This window comes from Neomonachus schauinslandi, chromosome 2, assembly GCF_002201575.2.
Source record: "Neomonachus schauinslandi chromosome 2, ASM220157v2, whole genome shotgun sequence".
Lineage (NCBI taxonomy): Eukaryota > Metazoa > Chordata > Mammalia > Carnivora > Phocidae > Neomonachus > Neomonachus schauinslandi.
The window spans coordinates 201,955,891-201,975,226 of NC_058404.1; positions in this window are offsets into that span (position 1 = coordinate 201,955,891).

The following is a 19,336-nucleotide window of genomic DNA, read 5'->3' on the forward strand; positions in this document are numbered from 1 at the left end:
GGGCAGCTCAAGCCGCCTGTCCAGCCAGGGAATACAGGAGGCGGGAGGCAGGGGAGCTAGGCACCCAGGGGCCCCCACAGGAGCCGGCAGGCAGGCATGGGTGAGGAGCGGGTCTCGCCGGCTGGGGAGGGTGTGCGGCCGGCCGGCCCTGCAGGTGAGCAGAGATGAGCTGATGAGCTCTGGCCGGCCAGGGGAGACGAGTGGGGCAGGCCTCCCCAGAGCACGACCATGTTAAAGGCACATGAGTGGCACCTGAGCCACACTCACAGGAGCGTGGCTAGTCCCTCCGCCGCACCCATCGCAAGGGTAGCCGCGGCCGCTGGTCTGGTGCGCCGTGCCGGGGCCCAGCACACATCTAGAGGCAGCTGTAGTCTGCGGGTGGGGGTGGGGGTGGGCAGGACCTCGATAAGACGAAGATGGGGTGGGGGGTAAGATCGGCTGCTGGCCCAGAGGCCATCCCCTCCCCTAAAGCCTCGCAGCTGCCTGAGCCCTGACCATGCCCGAAGTCACGTCCCTGGTGCCAGGCTCTGTGCTGATCGCCAGGCTTAGCACGGACTCCCAAGGCTCATGGTCCCTGGCTCACTCACCACCTCTGCCTGGGTATCTCTAAGCATCTCAGTTCAACACATCCGAAAGCAAGGCCCTCATTTCCTCTGCCCTCCCCAGCCCCAGCCTTGTTCTTCATGCCTCTCCTCCTCTAACTCTATGCTTACACTGTCTAGAACCCTGCCCCCTCTCGGACACTCACCGTACCATCCTCCCTCATCTGATCTCCTGTCCCTGCCCTTGCCTCGCGGTATCCAATGTCACACCAGAGGGATTCGGTCACAATGCCAGGTAGACCATGTCACCTTTCCACTCTGGGACCTCCCAGAGCAAATGCCTGAGTTCTCACTGTGGGCCCTGCCAGTACAACCCTTCTGTTCTCTCTCTGAGCTTCTCTCTTCCCAGTGCCCACCCCACCCCCAGGGGCCACACCAGCCTTCCTGCTGCTGGGGAGGGAGGCCGGGAGGGAGGGTTGGGCCTCCAGCACACCAGGCACGTTCCCATCCCAGGGCCTTTGCACTTGCTGTTCCCCCCAGACGATGCTTCCCCCAGATTTCTGTGTGGCTCACCTCCTTACTTCCCTTGGTCTCTGTCTTAGTCCCACTTTCTTAGACAGTTCGCTCCTTATTTCTCTTATTAAAGCTGTGCACCATCCTCATCTCATGCTCCCTCCCTCCCCGTCCTCCTCTGAACCCTTATGTATATGTATATCTTTTTCTTCCCCCTTCCCCTAAACCCCTGTATATTTGTATTGATTATGGCTGCCCCCCTCTGGAGTGTCATCTTACAAGGTCAGGACCATGCTTGCTTGACCAACCGCTGCTTCCCCAGGGGCTCGGTGCCTTCCTGGCACAAGAAGTGGTTGATGGATGAACAAAGACCTCAAGGGGCAGCAGGAAGGGGCAGGTGTAGGCAGCACTGCCCATCGGGGCGCCCATATCCAGTGGACCCTGGAAGCATCAGCGTCCTCACCCGGCGCAGCCCCAGGAGGGGCCCTATGGTCATACCAAGTATCACCTCACCAGCTTGCTGTGGAGAGGAACGAAGGGTTGGCTTGCTCCTGGGCTGGGCCAAGGCCACCGGCTGCACTCCTGTACCCTCTGGCAGCTTGCCTCTCAGTTGGGAACAGTGAGGAACAAGTGCCCACCCCATTCCCCTAACCACCTGTGTGTCGGGGGGGGAGGGCGCATTTCGAGCCACCCTGGGCAGTGCCCCTGGCCACACAGCCTAGCTGGTGAGGGAGAGGGAGTGGCGCCGGGAGGGGGTGACGCCGGGAGGGGGCGGCGCCGGGAGGGGCTGGCGCCGGGAGGGGTGATGCGGGGAGGGCTCCTGGCTGCCGGGCTCTGGAGGCACCTCTTCCAGGGACCCACTCACAGTAGGTGCCCTGGCAAGGGGTACAGGCTGGGCAGGAGCTATCCGCTTCTGGCCCCAGGCCGTTTCCCAACCTCAGGCCTGGCCACCAGTGCTCCTCACTGCCTTGCCCTGGGTGGGAGGTGGGGATGATTTTTCCTTTGCTGGAAGCGGAGGGAGAGCAGTAGAGTGGGAGCTGGGGCCAGAGGGGAGGCAGCGGAGAGGCTTACGGGAGGCCTGTGTGCTGGGCTAGAGATGGGGGGCTCTCATCCAGACTCCAAGCCAGAGCTCCTCCAGCTGGTATCCCCACTGCCTCCTCACCCTCTCGCAGCCTTCCTGAGAGAACCAGCTCACTCTCCCTGCCCCCGGAGGCCTCCCAATTGCTAGCATTCCTGCCCAGATGCCCACCTACATCCCAGCCCCACCTACCACACTGCACAGAACTCGCTGGACTTCCTTGCTAGCACCCTCACCAAGCAGGGATCCTGGGGACAGGGCCTTGTCAGCCAGGTCTGCATCCCCAGCATCGTCCAGCACAGGGCCCTGACCAGAGGCTGCCCTCCGTGGGTGGCCCCGTCTGTGGGCTTCTGGGTGGGCCGCCCACCATGAGCACCTGGAGGGCAGCCCCCGCATTGGGCTTGCCGTGTGCCCCTCATGCCTGGTCCAGGCCTGGCTTGGGTGTGTGGGTCCCTGTGTGCCCCCTTCTCGGTCAGCCTGAGAGCCTTTCTGGGGACAGCCGAACCGAGCAGCCCTGCTGGCCTGGGAGGGCACTCCTCGCGGGGTGTAGTCGGTGTGGAGACCGGAGGGCGGAAGGAAAAGGGAGTTGTGGGGCTGTGAGCCCTCCCTGCCCATCCACCTCCCCTCCCTGAGTGGGCTGCACCCTGCCAGCCAGCCCCCAGCAGCCTCCCCCAAGCCCAGGCCGGCCACTGTCTCTGCCCTCTGAGGGGTTTGTTTGGGTGAATTTTCCACATAGAATAACAGTGTGAAGCTGGGCCCACTAGGAAGTTCTATTTTAAGACACCAACCCCATGGGTAGAGGACGTAGGGCCCACGCACACACTCCTATTTCTATTTTTAGATCCAACCACCTCTGCTCTCAGCCCCCGGAGCCCAATTTGGAACTTGAAAGGGGCCCATTCTATTCTGGGTCCCACTTCCGGCCTTCGTGGTGCGGAGGAGGTGGGTGTTTGTACACAGGGAGCCTTCTCCATCCTCCTCTTCAACCCCCCCCATTCTGAAGCTTCTGCAGCCTGCGGCCCATGTGACCTCCAGGAAGGGCCTGGGGCCTGGCAGGGGAAGCCCACGGGGCTTGGGGAGGGGAAGCTGTGGCCCTCAGGACAGGAAGGCCTCCTGGAGCCCCCGGGGGGGGCCCCAGCTATCAGCCTGCCCAGGGTCAGGGGACAGCCAGCACTCCCCCTGCCAGCACTGGACACCGGGGTGAGGTGGGACCGTGAAGCCTTCCTCCCCCAGACGTGGGAGGAATAGGGGTGAGCCTGGGGGGGCTCCCAGCGCTGCCCTCCAGGCCCTGCCTCAGCAGGAGTGAATGAGAGTTGTCCGCCAGGCTCCCAGAACTTCCTGCCCAACTGGGCCTCTCGCTGGTTCTGGGAGAGTCTCGGCGGGCCTGCCGCCGCCTGCCCGGGGACCACTCCTCTCCCCCTTCCGCTCATCCATCCTCAAGAGTGGACTCTGGCCTCTACTCCCGTTCTCATGGGCCCTCCCGACATTGGCTGGCAGCTCTAAGGCTCCCAGATGCTGGCCTGGGGTCACCACCCCTCTAACCGTGCGCCCCTCCCCCCAGCCAGTCCGTAGAACTGGCCTCACGGTGCCCTCCTGTGTTCCCATCCCCACTCAGGCTGGGGGGACCCCTGCGCCCCGGGCCGTGCCCGGCCAGTGCCCACCGCTGTCGCTGAGTGCCCGGCTTCCGAGCCCCTGCCCACCCCGCCTTTCCTCCCAGCCTTGGACAGTGGTGGGACTGGGAAGGGGTGACCACGGCCCGCCAACAGTGGACTTCGGAGCAGTGCCCAGCCCAGAACCGGCTCTGAGAGGGGCGGCAAGTCCAAGGACCCCAAGAGCAGCGAGTCCTCCATCTCACGGGGAGGCCAGGAGCGGAGTGGGGAGGGGCTTGCTGGGGCATGGCCGAACCAGGTGCAGGCAGGGGGCACCCATGGCCTGCCCTGAGCGTGTGCTCACATCCCTTACCCCAACCCATCCTGCAACCACCATGAGAGGGCAGCGAGCCCCCTATTCAGAGGCGAAAACCAGGGCTCTGAGAAGCAGAGCTCTGCAAGTCTGGCTGCAGACCCTGGGCGCAGCTCCCACAGAACAGAGATATAAGGTTGCTGTTTATGTTCTTGTTTCCTGTTGCAAGAAATTAAGGGCAAAGTCGCGTGTGTTCATCTCGACTCATTCACAGACAGCGTTGGAATGCCTGGCTGACCATTAGGGATAGAAAGAGATCCTACCTCCCATCTTTTTTTTAAGAAATTTTATTTATTTTTAATTTTTTAAAATTTTTTTTAATTTTAATTTTATTTTTTTTCACAGAGAGAGACACAGCGAGAGAGGGAACACAAGCAGGGGGAGTGGGAGAGGGAGAAGCAGGCTTCCCGCCGAGCAGGGAACCCGATGCGGGGCTCGATCCCAGGACCCTGGGACCATGACCTGAGCCGAAGGCAGACGCTTAACGACTGAGCCACCCAGGCGCCCCTTATTTTTTATTTTTTTAAAGATTTTATTTGAGAGAGAGAATGAGAGAGAGAGAGAGAGCATGACAGGGGGGAGGGTCAAAGGGAGAAGCAGACTCCCCACTGAGCAGGCAGCCCCATGTGGACTCGATCCAGGGACTCCGGGATCATGACCTGAGCCAAAGGCCGATGCTTAACCAACTGAGCCACCCAGGCGCCCCCTACCTCCTATCTTATGCCAAAATAAGTTTCACCCAGATCAAAGACTTAAAGTGTGAAAGAAAGAAAGAGAGAGAGAGAAAGAAAGAAAGAAAAAGAAAGAAAGGAAGGAAGAAAGAAAAAGAAAGAAAGGAAGGAAGAAAGAAAGAAAGACGGGGCGCCTGGGTGGCTCAGTTGGTTAAGCGACTGCCTTCGGCTCAGGTCATGATCCTGGAGTCCTAGGATCAAGTCCCACGTCGGGCTCCCTGCTCAGCAGGGAGTCTGCCTCTCCCTCTGACCCTCCCCCCTCTCATGCTCTCTATCTCATTCTCTCTCTCAAATAAATAAATAAAAAAAAAATCTTTAAAAAAAAAAAGAAAGAAAGGAAAGAAGAAAGAAAGAAAAAGAAAGAAAGAAAGGAAGGAAGGAAGGAAGAAAGAAAGAAAGGAAGGAAGGAAGAAAGGAAGAAAGGAAGAAAAGAAAGGAAGACATATGCAAAGAGAATGTAGGTGATCATACATTCCGGACGAGGCGGGTTCTCCAGGCTCAACAGCAAAGGCAAAATGACCAGCTTCTGAGGACAAAGGAAAGCACCAGCAGGTATGACAACATAAAGTGACCCCAAAAAAGTGAATGTCAGAAACGCCATAAATAAATTGAAAGGAAAACCACAAGCTGGAAAGGAATACGTGCAAAATGCACGCATCAACAAGGGGTGAATATAAAAAGCATTTTTACGAGTTATTTACAAGTTTCTACATTTAGTTAAAAATGGGAACTGTGTGTGACCACTAACACAACTTTATTTATTTTTTTTTAAAGATTTTATTTATTTATTTGAGAGAGAGAATGAGAGAGAGAGAGCACATGAGAGGGGGGAGGGTCAGAGGGAGAAGCAGGTCCCGATGCGGGACTCGATCCTGGGACTCCAGGATCATGACCCGAGCCGAAAGCAGCCGCCCAACCAACTGAGCCACCCAGGCGCCCACTAACACAACTTTAAACACGTTCCACCTCACCAGTAATGAATAAATACAAACAGGAACAATGAGATGGCGTTTTTTTATTGACTAAGATCAAACTCTTCCTTGGCACCCCAATATCTCAGTGCAGGTAAAAGCAGCTTTTTATGGCTACACATTCGTGTATTTACTTATTATAAGGAGAACTTATATTCACTCTTTCTAGGGCTGCACAAAAATGAGCTGGTCTTGAGGCCCATGTTCACATCCTGCCAGTTCAACCCGATGAAACTGGGCACGCAGCTCATTTGAGCGTGTGTTTTAAATTAGTTTCGACTCATTACCGAAGTCATAGGTGCATGTAATTTCGAGAGTGACATAGTTTTTACATGCCTCCTACAAAACACAGCCGTCCCCTACCCCTCATTTTCCATGGCAACTTTTAGCTCATTCTTTTGGTTTCACTTCCATATTCCCAAGTAACACACTTTTATCGCCACTTCCTGACTCTGATATCATGACACCATCGTTTTGTTCAGGTCGACAGTCAGGGTCGGCATCGTTGTGCTAGCGCGTAAACGCTGCTCCCCTCTGAGCCACAGGATGTGTCCCGATAACTTTTCCTCTCCTGCTCTACTTCTTCCTTCCCTGAACCTAATGTCACCTTTTTCTAAGTTGCTGAATTTCTCATAACTAATTCAACTCTAAATTCTGCCGAATGTCCACATCTCCCCCAAGATACCCTGGTGTATCAGGTCTTCTTTCAACTCAAAATAGATACTGCTTTCTCCACCGGGGTCCAGCCTTCACCCCGGGAGCTGCCGGCCCCGGCACCCCAACATTCCCTTCATCTTCTCTGCTGAGGATCCCCTGCTTCCTCCATCCCACAACTTCCTCTGCTCAGTGGCGCACCCTTTCAATCAAGTAGCTTCCCGAGAAAGGGTGCTGGGACAGAAGCTTTTTGAGGCCTTATCTTTCCGAAATGTGAAAGTTAATGAAGGGAAAGCTCACTGCAGTGGATGTAGTACTACGTTAGGAGGGGAGACTGGCAGGGAAGCTGGAACATTCAGTGCCAATTACAGGAGGAATTGCCAATTACAGATCTCGAACAGAAGCATCCTTGACAGCCCGGAATCCGCAATTCGGCTCAGGTCATGATCCCAGGCCCCAACAGGCAAAGATGGACACTGTGTCTCCTACACGTCAACCGTCTCGCAACTCAGTCGATGGGCTTTTGTTGGAAACAGCTCCTCCCAACATCCTCCTCTTCCTCCAGAAAATGAGTTTCCCCTCCTTTGTTTGTTGGACTTGCCTATAGTTTTACCATATCCCACTTGTCCCAAATAAACCCCATTCTTGCTGGTAAGAGAACTTTTGTTTTTAAGGTTAACAGAGAATATCTTTCTTCTACCCTCTCTTTTGATTAATAGTTGGGTTGACTATAAAATTCTAGCTTAGAAAGCATTTAACTTTGGAAAGTTGAGAACTTTTATCTGTTGCCTTCCAGCTGAAAGTTTTGCTGTTGAGCAGTCTGAAGCCGTTCTGAACCCTGTTGTTTGTGCAGTATCTTCTCTTTCTGACCGGATGCTTGGAAGATCTTCTTCTTATCTCTGGTGTTCTCAAATTTCCCTTTGATGTGTCTTCTGTGTGCATCCGTTCTCATGCTTGGATTGGAGCGTTCAGTAGATCCTTCAATCTGGAAATTCAGGTTTAATTTTTTTTTAAATATTTTATTTATTTGGGGCACCTGGGTGGCTCAGTCGTTAAGCATCTGCCTTCGGCTCAGGTCATGATCCCAGAATCCTGGGATCGAGCCCCGCATCGGGCTCCCTGCTCAGCGAGGAGCCTGCTTCTCCCTCTCCCACTCCCCTTGCTTGCGTTCCCTCTCTCGCTGTGTCTCTCTCTGTCAAATAAATAAATAAAATCTTTTTAAAAAAATTTATTTATTTATTTGAGAGAGAGAGAGAGAGAGTGAGCACAAGTCGGCGGGGAGGGCAGAGGGAGAGGGAGAAGCAGACTTTCCACTGAGCAGAGAGCCTGATGCGGGGCTCGATCCCAGGACCTTGGGATCATGACCTGAGCCGAAGGCAGACACTTAACCTTCTAGACCGGTTCTCTCACACTTTCCTCTTATCTTCAACTGTTTGCTCTATGTTCTGCAAGATTTCTTCAACCCTAGCTCCCAGCTCTTCCACTGAGTCTTCAATTGCCATGACCGTATTCTTCCGAATTTCCAAGAGCTCTTTGTAGTCCGTAAGTGTTCCTTCTTGATAGCACCCTATGCTTGTTTCTTCCTGAGGACATTGATGATGGTTTTTCTTTTTTTTTTTAAAGATTTTATTTATTTATTTGACAGAGAGAGAGCGCGAGAGAGGGAACACAAGCAGGGGGAGTGGGAGAAGGAGAAGCAGACTTCCTGCGGAGCAGGGAGCCCAATGCGGGGCTCGATCCCAGGACCCTGGGATCATGACCTGAGCCGAAGGCAGGCGCTTAACGACTGAGCCACCCAGGCGCCCGATGATGGTTTTTCTAAGTCATCTTCCCGCACAGTCCCTGTGTCCCCCCAGGGGCCCCCTTTTGTTTCGTCTTGATCTTCCAGATCACGGGTGTCCCTCAGACGTCTGGTCATCCCGGCTGGCTGTTCAGGCTGGACAGTGGGACTCGGGAGTCGGGCTTGTTGACTGTCAGTTTTGCCATTTGGTCAGCTGGCAGGAAGGGGCCCCTGGTATCTCCTGGCTGATCAGAGGCCCTGGACAAAATCCCATTGCCATCCTGCCTGGAAGGGAATGACCCAGTTTCCAGTGTTCTGGGCACTGAGGGTGGGGGGTGGGGGCAGGTCTGGGGTTGCAGCACTGTGCACCCTCTCTCCCTCTCCTGCCTGATGGCCCAGTCCAGGGACACTGTGTCCGGCCCACTCCAGCAGAGAAGCCGGCAGTGCCGGCCGGGTGGAGGAGGTCTGCTGGCCCCACTATGGGTGGGCACTACAGAGAGATCTGGTTCTCTGCCTTTCTGACTTTAGCTCCACCCCACCCACACTTCTAGAAGTCCCCCAGGGCCATGAGTTCCTGAGCCTTTTAGAGGGAAGTGGGAGGCCCTGGGGCCAGGGGACGTGGGGAGCCTACCTCTGTCCTGAGGCTACCAAGGCTGGAGTTAGTCCCTCCCTCTGAAACCCCACTTCCTCATGCACTGGGGGACGACTGCATTTTCCCTGGGCTCCTCCCACCTGAAGGAACTTTATACCAAAGAAGGAGCTTTCCCAGGTTGCTGCAAACGCCTGAGGAGCCCAGCTGGCTGCCATCCTAAGAACTTCACTCTTTGGGTCTGCCTGCCCTTGGGCAGTCTGTTTTCAAAAGTCTTTGTTGAAAATAACCCCAGGGGCACCTGGGTGGCTCAGTGGGTTAAGCGGCTCTTGATCTTGCTCAGGTCCTGATCTCAGTGTCATGAGCTGGAGCCCTGCGTTGGGCTCCGCTCTGAGCATGGAGCCCACTTAATAAAAAACAAAACAAAAACAAAAGCAAAAAACAAAAAACCCCATCAAACCCCAGTTAGCATTAGGCTTTTACGTTGAACATCTTAACTCACAGATAACACTTTAGGGCGCCAGGGGGCTCAGTTGTTAAGTGTCTGCCTTCGGCTTAGGTCATGATCCTGGGGTCCTGGGTCCCTGCTCAGCCAGGAGCCTGCTTCTCCCTCTCCCACTCCCCCCTGCTTATGTTCCCTCTCTAGCTGTCTCTCTCTCTCTGTCAAATAAATAAATAAAATCTTTAAAAAAAAAAACATTTTAGCAGTCACCCAACACCTGTGTTGACAGGTAACCGCTTGGTTATCAGCTAACGCCTCAAATATCAGCCAATACCCTTGCTGATTGCCAAGAAGAAGGCTCTGTCTGGGAATGAAATACAGACAGTCCCCTGTGGGGGGGGGAGGTGAAGAGGGGGGATAGAGGGTGGGTCCGGGAGGAGGAAAACGTTCCCACGGGGAACGGAGGAGCCAAGACCCAAGAGCCACCATGACCACGTTAGCCTAAGGGACCGGCTGGGGGCTCCGGTGGCATCACCTTCACAGGTGAGGTCACTTTCAGCTTATGGGCACATTACCCCCATCCAAAGAGGGTGGCCTCTCCAGGAACAGGGACCACAGCTCACGCTGGCCACACTCTGGGCACTCGATACAAATGTGTTTAATCAATAAGAAGATTAGACTATGCATACCTTCTCTCCATTGAACGGGTGCAAACGTTGGGACCAGAGAGAGGAGATATTTGGGTGTTTTTTTTTTTTTAAGATTTTATTTATTTATTTGAGACAGAGAGAGAGAGAGCACAAGTGGGGAGGAGGGTCAATGGGAGAGGGAGAAGCAGAGTCCTTGCTAAGCAGGGAGCCTGATGTGGGGCTCAATCCCGTCCTGGCATCACGACCTGAGCTGAAGGCAGACGCAACCACCCAGGCACCCCGAGAGGAGATATTTGTCAAGGGTTCCCCTCCCCAGGGCTGCGCTGGCTTCCTGCCCTGCCTGTCCTCAGCTGTCATGCCCCGTACCCACCTACCCCCGGAGAGTGCCAAAGGTGCCCAGCCTCCAAGTGCCTTCACTGGGCCTTTCGTTTATTCCGAACCCTGGGACCCTGGCTGGGAGAGCCCTGCCTTACTGACCCCCTTAGAAAACTGCTGCCCGGGTCGGGAAGAGGATATTGAGGGTCCCAAGAGTTGGCTTCTTGGCCCAAAGCAGGGCTATCTAGGGCCCTCTGCTTCCATAAGAAGGCTCGAACCTTCTTGAATTCTCTCTCTGGGGCCGAAGGGTCTGGAAAGATGTCCCGGCACTAAATGTGCCCAGGAAACGGAACAAGATGGAGAGAAACATGATGTTTCCAGAAGGGCTCTTGGGGATGTCGTATATCCAGTGGGCAGGGAGGGGTCTGTCGGACAGTACTCAAAGGCTGGCTGGGAGGAGGGCAGCCGGAGAGGGCAACCCCATGATCCCCCAGCCAGGGTTGCCTATCACTCTGGCTGGGCAGGACGAAAGCGGAGGCCCGCACCCTGCAAGGCCACTGGAGCATGTATGAGCTCCAGAGACTGGCAAGGAGTATGGTTGTCCCGACCTTCTCCTGGTTCCCCACCCCTAGCAGCCCCTTGAGACTGGGGTGGGGGGGTGGAGGAGGTCCCAGCTCAGCCTCGGCAAATGATTTATTCACCCCTGCATGCTACATATATTCACTGAACACCAAAACGTTCCCTCATTCCACAAATCTCGGTTGGCGGACGCCTCCCACGTGAAGCACCGTGCCAGGTGCTGGGGTGATGGTGAGCTGGCTGGTGAGGGAGGTCCTTTCCACTCCACACCCCACCTCCCGCACCCCAGGTGAGGGCAGTGCCACCCTCCTCATTGAGCAGGCCCACGGCCTCAGGTCCTCCTCGACATTCTCTCACACCCCACCCCACTCTGTGCAAGTTTCCTAGGGCTGCCGTAACAATTACATGAAACTCAGTGGTTTGAAACAGCACACGTGCATTACCTGACAGTTCCGGAGATCAGAAATCTGATGTGGGCCTCCTGGGGCCAACATCAAGTTGTCTGCAGGCCTGCGTACCTTGGGCAGGCGCTTAGGGCAGAGTGCCTTTCCTCGCTGTTCCCAGCCCCTGGACACGGCCGCCTTGCTCAGCGTGTAGCCTTCCTGCAGGGCTCAAAGCCACAACAGCAGGTAGGGTCTCTGGGCCTCTCCAGAGCTGCTCCCTCTGCCTGGAAGGCTCTTCCCTCAGAAATCTGCATCTCTCACTCCTTCACCCCCTGCAAGTCCTTGCTCAAAAGTCTTACTTAATGCCACCACCTGCCTCCGTTCCGGCTCAGCCTGCTAGCGAGGGAGCAAGCGTTCCAAAACCAGATCGTGCAGCGGGACTAAGGCACTGGCCTGTCGAGGCCCCAGGTCATCAGGCTTCCTGCTCCGTTTTCTCCCCCTTGGTCTAGCCACAGCCGAGCTAGCGCGCTCAGATCAAAGGCTTCTCCCACGTGTGGCTGGGATGCTCTCCGTGGTAGATCAGAGATTGGGGGAGGAGAGAGAGAAACTGAGGGGAGGGAACGTCAGGGGCATCTCCAGCCAGCCTTCCCTGGGGAGAGCCACATCCGCATGTTGGAACGTTTCAGAGCTACACATCCAGCTCCCAACCATGAAACAGACATGCTCTCTCCTTGTTCCCTGACAAATGCACCTTGCAGCAGCCTGGAAGGCTTGGTCTGGGTTCACAGTCTTGGGCTCCCCTGAGTTCTTTGCATGAACGGTAAACACAGAGGGAATGTTGGCCGGGCCCCTGTTCTGAGACCTTCAGCCTCCCCTATGTGTACCCCCTCAAGGGGTCCACTCAGCTCCCTACCCAGCTCTGTCGCTGTATCCCTGGGGCCGCACACACCAGCAGCACCATCCCCGCGTAGCAGGACAGGGCTGGAGACAACTCCTGCCAGGGCCGTTTGTCGGGGAATTCCAGGTCCTGGCCCCCAGTGTGGTCTCGAGATTCCTCCTGCACGGGGGGGACATGGGCAGAGGAAGGCAGAGTGGGGTCCAGGCAGGAGGATACCTGCAACTGGAAGATGAGGGTCATGACAGTGGAGACCAGTCAACATCAGCGAGCTTACCCGAGGACCACACCATGGCTGGGACCCCCTTCCCCAAAGCCCTGTGACCCATGAGTTCCCTCTCTCAATCCACTTGGACACCGTCTTAGGGAGAGAAGCAGAGGAACGAAGCAGTGTTCGAGGGCACGTTTCCTAACGAAGTCTGAACAAACACCTCCTTCAGGGCCATGGAAGCTTCTGGATGTAACCACACTTTGGACCAACAGGACTGAAGTCAAATTCCGCCCCCAGCACACAGGGGCCTATGAGAGAGAGCAGGCTGGTGTCTCTACCTCTGCGATGAACTGGGAGATGAGCAAGGTTGTTGAGTGATGTACAGAGGGTTCCGGGCCGGCAGGGGCAGGCCGTGAGCCCCGAACAGCCACGATGAGACCCCCGGGCACCCAGGGTTCAGTTGTGAGTGTTCAGGTGCAGGGTGAAGCTGGGATTCGCACATACTTTGGGTCCTGCCTGAGGCTCTGGTCCCCGTGCTGGCTGGCCCCTGGAAGCACTGGGCCACACTGCCCCCTTGTGGACACTCACTTAGGGGACCCCCCCCCAGCAAGCTTAGGGTACAGCCTGGGCATCCTGGGCCCCAGAGCGCCCTCTTGTGAGGCAGGGTGTGGGGGAGGGGGGCAGCCCAGGTCTTGGGTGCCACCGGGATGGTGGGGGGGGGTTCTTTACTTGGCGTCCGATGTCCCTGAACTCTGGCCAGGAGGTGAGCTGCCTTGAAGTGCTCCATCTGTCCCAGTCCCTCTCTTGCCCTCTCCTGTTGCCCCACTCCAGCGGGCCCAGCCTCCTCTGAGGCTCTTGACCAGGCCTAGCACTCACCCCCAAGACCGTGCCCTTGCTGTTCTCTCCACCTAGAAGGTTATTTGCCCAGACACCTGCATGCCCTCTCCTCCCTTCTGGTGGCCAGTCACAGGCCACCCGTCTTCCCTGAGCATTCTGAATAGAAACCAGGAAGAGTCAGGGTTGGAGCTGGGCTCCTGGTGGGGTCAGAGAGGGCACCAGGAGGAGGGGATGCGGAAGGGTGAGTCAGGGTGGGGGGCTCTGACCTCCCTTCTCGCCCCCAACCGAGCCTCCTCCCTTGTGCTTGCCCTCAGTGACAGTCTCCCTGCTGAGCTGGACCTCTGGGAACCTCATGAGCCGTGGAGGGATGGAAAGGGGATGGAAGGAGGCATGGACGCTGGGCCTGGGAGGGGCCGGTGTGCAGCTCACAACCTCCCCCCTGGGAGCTGAGCCAGCATAGTCTGTTCTGCGACCTCCGCAGTGGCCACCTGTGAGCCCCGCCTCCTGGGAGCACCATCATGTGCCCCTGATCCCACAGTCTGATGCCCACCCCGCAGTCTGCCACCACTTTCTGATGAGCAAAGCCCCACTTATCATGGCAAACAGTACAAGACAACTAGCAGATAAAGCCAGTAATGCTGATGCCCGAGGTCCCTCTTTTAGGATCATCCCTTGTGAGGTGGGCAGAGGGCACCTGGGATCCAGGGGTGCACAGGGAACTGTGGGTTGAGGAAGGATAGCCGCCTTGGGGACAGAGCAATGTGGTGGCTCCTGAGCTATCATTGTCAGCAGGGGTTCTGAAAAAGCAAGGATGCACCCCAGGAGGTGGGGCCCCCAGGTGAGCACCTGGGGTAGTCCCTGAGCAGCAGTGTGGACAGAGCCGGGTCGGCTCCTGGTGTCTGCTGGCCTCCTTGCTGTGTGTCACTCTGTGACTCCGTCTTCACACAGCCTTCTGTGTGTGTCTGTGTCTTCCTTCTTCTGCCTCTTACAAGGTCACTTGTCATCAGTTTTAGGGCCCACCCGGATAATCCAGGATGATCCCCACATTTTGAGATTCTTACCTTAGATTACATCTGCAAAGCCTCTTTTCCCAAATAAGGTCCCATTCACCAGTTCTGGAAGTCAGGATTTGGACATGTCTTTCTGGGGTACACCCTGCAACCCACTGCAGGGGGAATCCACTTTGTTGTTCAAAGAATATATCATCTCATGGAGAGCCCAGTGCTTGCCACGAGAAGGGGGATCTGCAACCTCGGGGGAGAAGCATTTGCCCGGCACAGGATGGGGGCAGCTCCTTGGGGCCACCCAGCTACCCGAGCTTAATTCTCTCACCTGCTATCCGGGGTGACCCCACACATGAGGTAGCTGTTAGTTGTGCAAAAAGTGGCAGGAACAAACATTCCAGGCAGAGGGAACAGCAGGTGCAAAGTCCTGAGGCAGGAATAAACTTGGTATTTTTAAGAGGCTCTCAGGATGGCTGGTCCACAGAAGGACCATGGTGAGTGGGGTGCAGACATGCATGAGAACAGGCAGGGCCACAGGCCTTTGCGGCTGCAGGCTATGGATAGGGCTCGGCCTTTTTCCACTGTCTCATTCCCATTTGAAGCTCCCAGGACTTGCTCTTCCGGGACCATGGGGGCCGAGAGGTCAGCAAGAGTATGACCTCATCTTGCATGACCTCTGCTGACACCCACTGGCCGGGTTCAGTGTCGAGGGGCAGGGACATAGTTTTGGCCTACTCTAGTGCAGGTACCCAAAGTCACTTGGCAAAAGGACATGGCGAGAGGCGGTGGGAGGCTGGGAGCAGCAATCAGTAATATGCATTCACTGCGAAAAGCCCCGTGAGGGTTCCCAAGATGCCCTCGGGCTCAGGGACTCACTAGAAGGACTCACAGAACTCGGACAAGCTTTTATACTCACAGTTAGGATTTAGTACAGAACAGGATATGGATCACAATCAGCAAAGGTGGAAGGCACATACGCCAGGGGCCGGACAGCCCAGGCACCAGTCCCGTTGTTCCGGCCCCGTGGTGTTTAAGGACAGCACTTACTCATTCAGGTAACAACGGACCCAGCAATGGTAGAAATGAGGCTGGATGCAAAATTTAAAAGTACAGGCAAGGCTTTATTGGGGTTTATGCTTTTATTATTATTATTATTTTTTTAGAGAGGGAGGGCAGGGTGGGGCAGAGGGAAAGGGAGAATTTAAGCTGTCTCCTCACTGAGGGCCAAGCCTGACATGGGGGCTTGATCTCAGGACCCTGAGATCATGACCTGAGCTGAAATCAAGAGTTGGATGCTCAAATGACAGAGCCACCCAGGCGCCCCTTTCGGGGTTTATGCTTGAGCATGAGGAAGGCAGCACAAAGGGAAGGATCCTCAGGCTGGCTCTCCCAGGGGAGGTCAGGGAGAGTTTTTAAAGGAACAGGTGGAAAAAGGGTGCTGTGGGAGGGAATTTATTAGCACCTGTGTGCTTAAAGTTTGTGCTGCTTCTTCATGCCGCTTGTGCCTAATTAGCATGTTAAATCTCCACCCCAGGCATGATTTTTAGTATTATAATGAGGGGAAAAGTCGGTGAAAGGTCAGCACTGGGGTCCCTCTTGGTGCAAACTGGTTTGGTCCCATCTTCGCCAGTGTCATAGTAAGCATCCTCCCTCTGCATTCCTGCAAGATACACTACTTGAGAACATAGAGGTTTAGTTTTTCTTTTTTTTTCTTACGGAGGTAGCCAAAGAATGCTGGATTTGGGAGTCAGGGATAGCAGACCTGAGTCCAGTCCCTGTTCTGTCTCACTGCCCACCAGGAAGCTCACCCAGCCTTGATGTCGCTGTGGAGAACCAGTGTGACTGGCCTTAGTCACTCAGTCTCCAGCCCCTCCAGGGGTCAAGCTAGTACATCGTGCCCCTGGCCCTGCCAGAAATCCTATAGTCAGTAAGGAAAGGGTTAAGGTCTAAGCAGGGAGAGGAGGGGCCCCTTGGCTGGGCTCTGAGACAATTCCTGGCTGGCAGGAGGACTAAGCCAGAGGGAGCAAGAGATAAGGAAACAGACCACCTGGCCTCCGACCCCAGAGTATTTTTCTTTGGCTGCTACAGTGTATCACAGAGAATGACCAAACCTCAAAGAATTAAGTTATGAAGGGTGTTATCAACCGTCTGTGCTCAAACCAAGACAGCACAAGAATCTCCAGGCCACAAGCTTCCCGGTCAGTTCTCAAGAAAAGACTGCCCCTAAATGCCCTCCGTGGCAACCCATTTGGGACGTCTCTCACTCTAGGAGCTTCTCCTTTCCTTTCTGCTCTCACCTTAATAAACTCGCACTTCATTTCACCCTGTTGTGTCCGTGAGATTCATTCTCGCCCTGCGATCCTGTAACATTAGCACAGACCATGTGGTGTGGCTGGAGGCCTCCGGGTAAGCAAAGAGATCTTATCAGACAGAACATTCCAAGGGTTTAGAGACTATCTCCCAGGAGCAGGTCCAGGGCCCCTACTTTCTTCGGAGTGTGTGCAGAGTTTGAGCACCCAAACCTGCATGCTAATCCTTTATTGCACAAACCCAAGCACTGCATAACTGCAGGGCATGGAAACCAGATGCTCCCTGGACCATCTCCCGCTGTGGGCCAGGCTTCGTAGAGCTTTGTTTCAGGTCACGTGAGCATGGACGGTGGGCGTAGGGCTGGGCATAGGAGTTCTTCGGGCTAGTGGGTGAGGAGTGGAGAGGGGCGGGGGGCCAACCCACAGAGAGGGTAAGAAGGGTGGGCAGTGGCCACGTCAGCCCTGGATCTGAGGGCTCTCTCCTCAAGCTGGTGCTCTTTCTGCTGTTCCAGTGCACCAGGAGCAAGGGCACCCTAAAAAAGCACAGGGCAGAGGTGACAGCCCGCATGACAGCTTACTGTCTGTGCTAGCCTGGCTGGGAAGGTACGGAGACACTTGGAGGCAGAGGGTGTGCTTCTTCCTCCGTTTGCCACGGCAGGTATGACAGGACCAGACAACCTTGCCGGGTGCTGTGACGGACTCAGAACCCAGGCTCTTGACGGCCACTCTCCGTGCCCCGTCCGTCTCTGTGCTTCACCTTTTCCCTCTCCCAAAGGCAGAGGGAGCCTTCCTCCATGTGTCGGGCACCTTACAAAAGAGTAGAAAATATCTTTGTGCTACTCAGTAGCATCCCCACTGTTATAGACTGAATTGTGTCCCCCCAAAACTCATGTGTTGAAGCCCTACCCCCTGAATGTGACCGTATTTGGAGACATGGCCTTTAAGGAGATAATTAAGGTTAAATGAGGTCATTAGGGTGGGGTCCTGATCCACTAGGACTTGGGGTCCTTTTAAGAAGAGAGACTGCAGGGGCGCCTGGGTGGCTCAGTCCGTTAAGCGACTGCCTTCGGCTCAGGTCACGATCCTGGAGTCCCGGGATCGAGTCCCGCGTCGGGCTCCCTGCTCGGCGGGGAGTCTGCTTCTCCCTCTGACCCTCCCCCTCTCATGCTCTCTGTCTCTCATTGTGTCTCTCGCAAATAAATAAAATATTTAAAAAAAAAAAAAAAAAAGAAGAGAGACTGCAGGGATGTGTGTACACAGAGAAAAGGCCTTGTGAGGACTCACGGGGAAGGGGGGACCCGTGCCAGCCCAGGAGAGACCAGACTGGCTCGCACCTGGAATTCCAACTTCCAGAAATGGGCGAAGTAAAGCCTGCTGTTTAAGCCCCCCATCTGTGGCATTTTGTTATGGAAGCCCGATCTAAGACACCTTCCTCCAAGTAGGAACTCTGCTGGGAACGGAAGTTCCTCACCACCCGTTATCTCTCCACCGAACACACTGGGAAGGGAAGGGCTTGGGTTGGGGGTGGGGTGGGGACATCACAGCAGGTGTGTGCAAATGTGGCGGCTTAAGCCCCACCAGCAGCCAACCTGATCGGCCACTGTTGGGTGGGTGTGCTTGGCCCCGGAGAGGCCCCCAGCCCCTTCTCATACCCCTTCTCAGCACAGCTGCTGCCAGAGGCTGTTCTGGCCCCACTCTGGCCAGGGTGTTGGCCCCTGTAACTCTCCCCAGGCACATTTTCCTCTGCTTGGGACTCACTCCTTTCTGTGCCCTAGGTTGCCGTTGAAACTCCCCTCCGTTTGGCTGCCCTCCTGTTTCTCCTTCTTTGCTCCTTATTTATTTACTTATACATTCCTCCCCTTTCCTGTACAAAGTTTCCTTACTTTGCAACTTCTTTCTTTCTTCCTCCCTTCCTTCCTTCATTTCTTTTTCTTTCTTTTTTTTTTAAAATATTTTATTTATGTATTTGACAGAGAGAGACACAGCGAGAGAGGGAACACAAGCAGGGGGGAGTGGGAGAGGGAGAAGCAGGCTCCCCGCTGAGCAGGGAGCCCGATGTGGGGCTCGATCCCAGGACCCCGGGATCATGACCTGAGCCGAAGGCAGACACTTAACGACTGAGCCACCCAGGCGCCCCTCTTTTTCTTTTTTTTGAAAGAGGGTCTGTCTCCACCATCAGAGTGCTTGCCCATGAATCCCCAGTGCCTGACTCAGTACCCGGATTTTAGCTGAAGGCACTGGCATGTTGTTAACAACACTGTGAAGGATGTTAACCTAAGAATCCTCACAGCACCGTGTAGGACTCCTGTTGTGGAAAGTGTGCCATCCCTCATCCGGAATCCTGAGATCCCCAAAGCTTGGAAACTCAAAATGTCTTTCTTAAAGTTGGTGAGAAATCTAACTTGAAAGCTGTAAGGCTTTTCATCGTCTTTCTTTATCTCAGTCTGAATAGTCATCTTTGGAGAAATGTTAATGTATCTGGCTTTGGGGTGCCGTCCATGCCTCAGTAGGCACACCGTAATGTACTACCTGTTAGTTTTCTGCTTCTGCGTAACAAACCGCACACCTCAGGGACTCAGAAGCAGCTTCTCCGAGTGGTTGTGGCTCAGGGTGTCCCATGAGGTCACAGGGAAGATGTAGGCTGGGGCTGCATCACCTAAAGGCTTGCCTGGGCTGGAGGGAGCGGTTCCAAGGAAGCTCACTGACTAGGGTGGGCAAGTTTGACGCTGGCTATTGGCACAAAGCTTTAGTTCCTCACCACCCGTTATCTCTCCACAGGGCTACTTGGTGTCCTCAGGATATGGTGGGTGGCTTCCCCCAGAGCTGGTGATCCAAGAGAGAGCAAGGCAGTAGCCACAACGTCCTTCCACTTCACTGCAGAAATCACACTC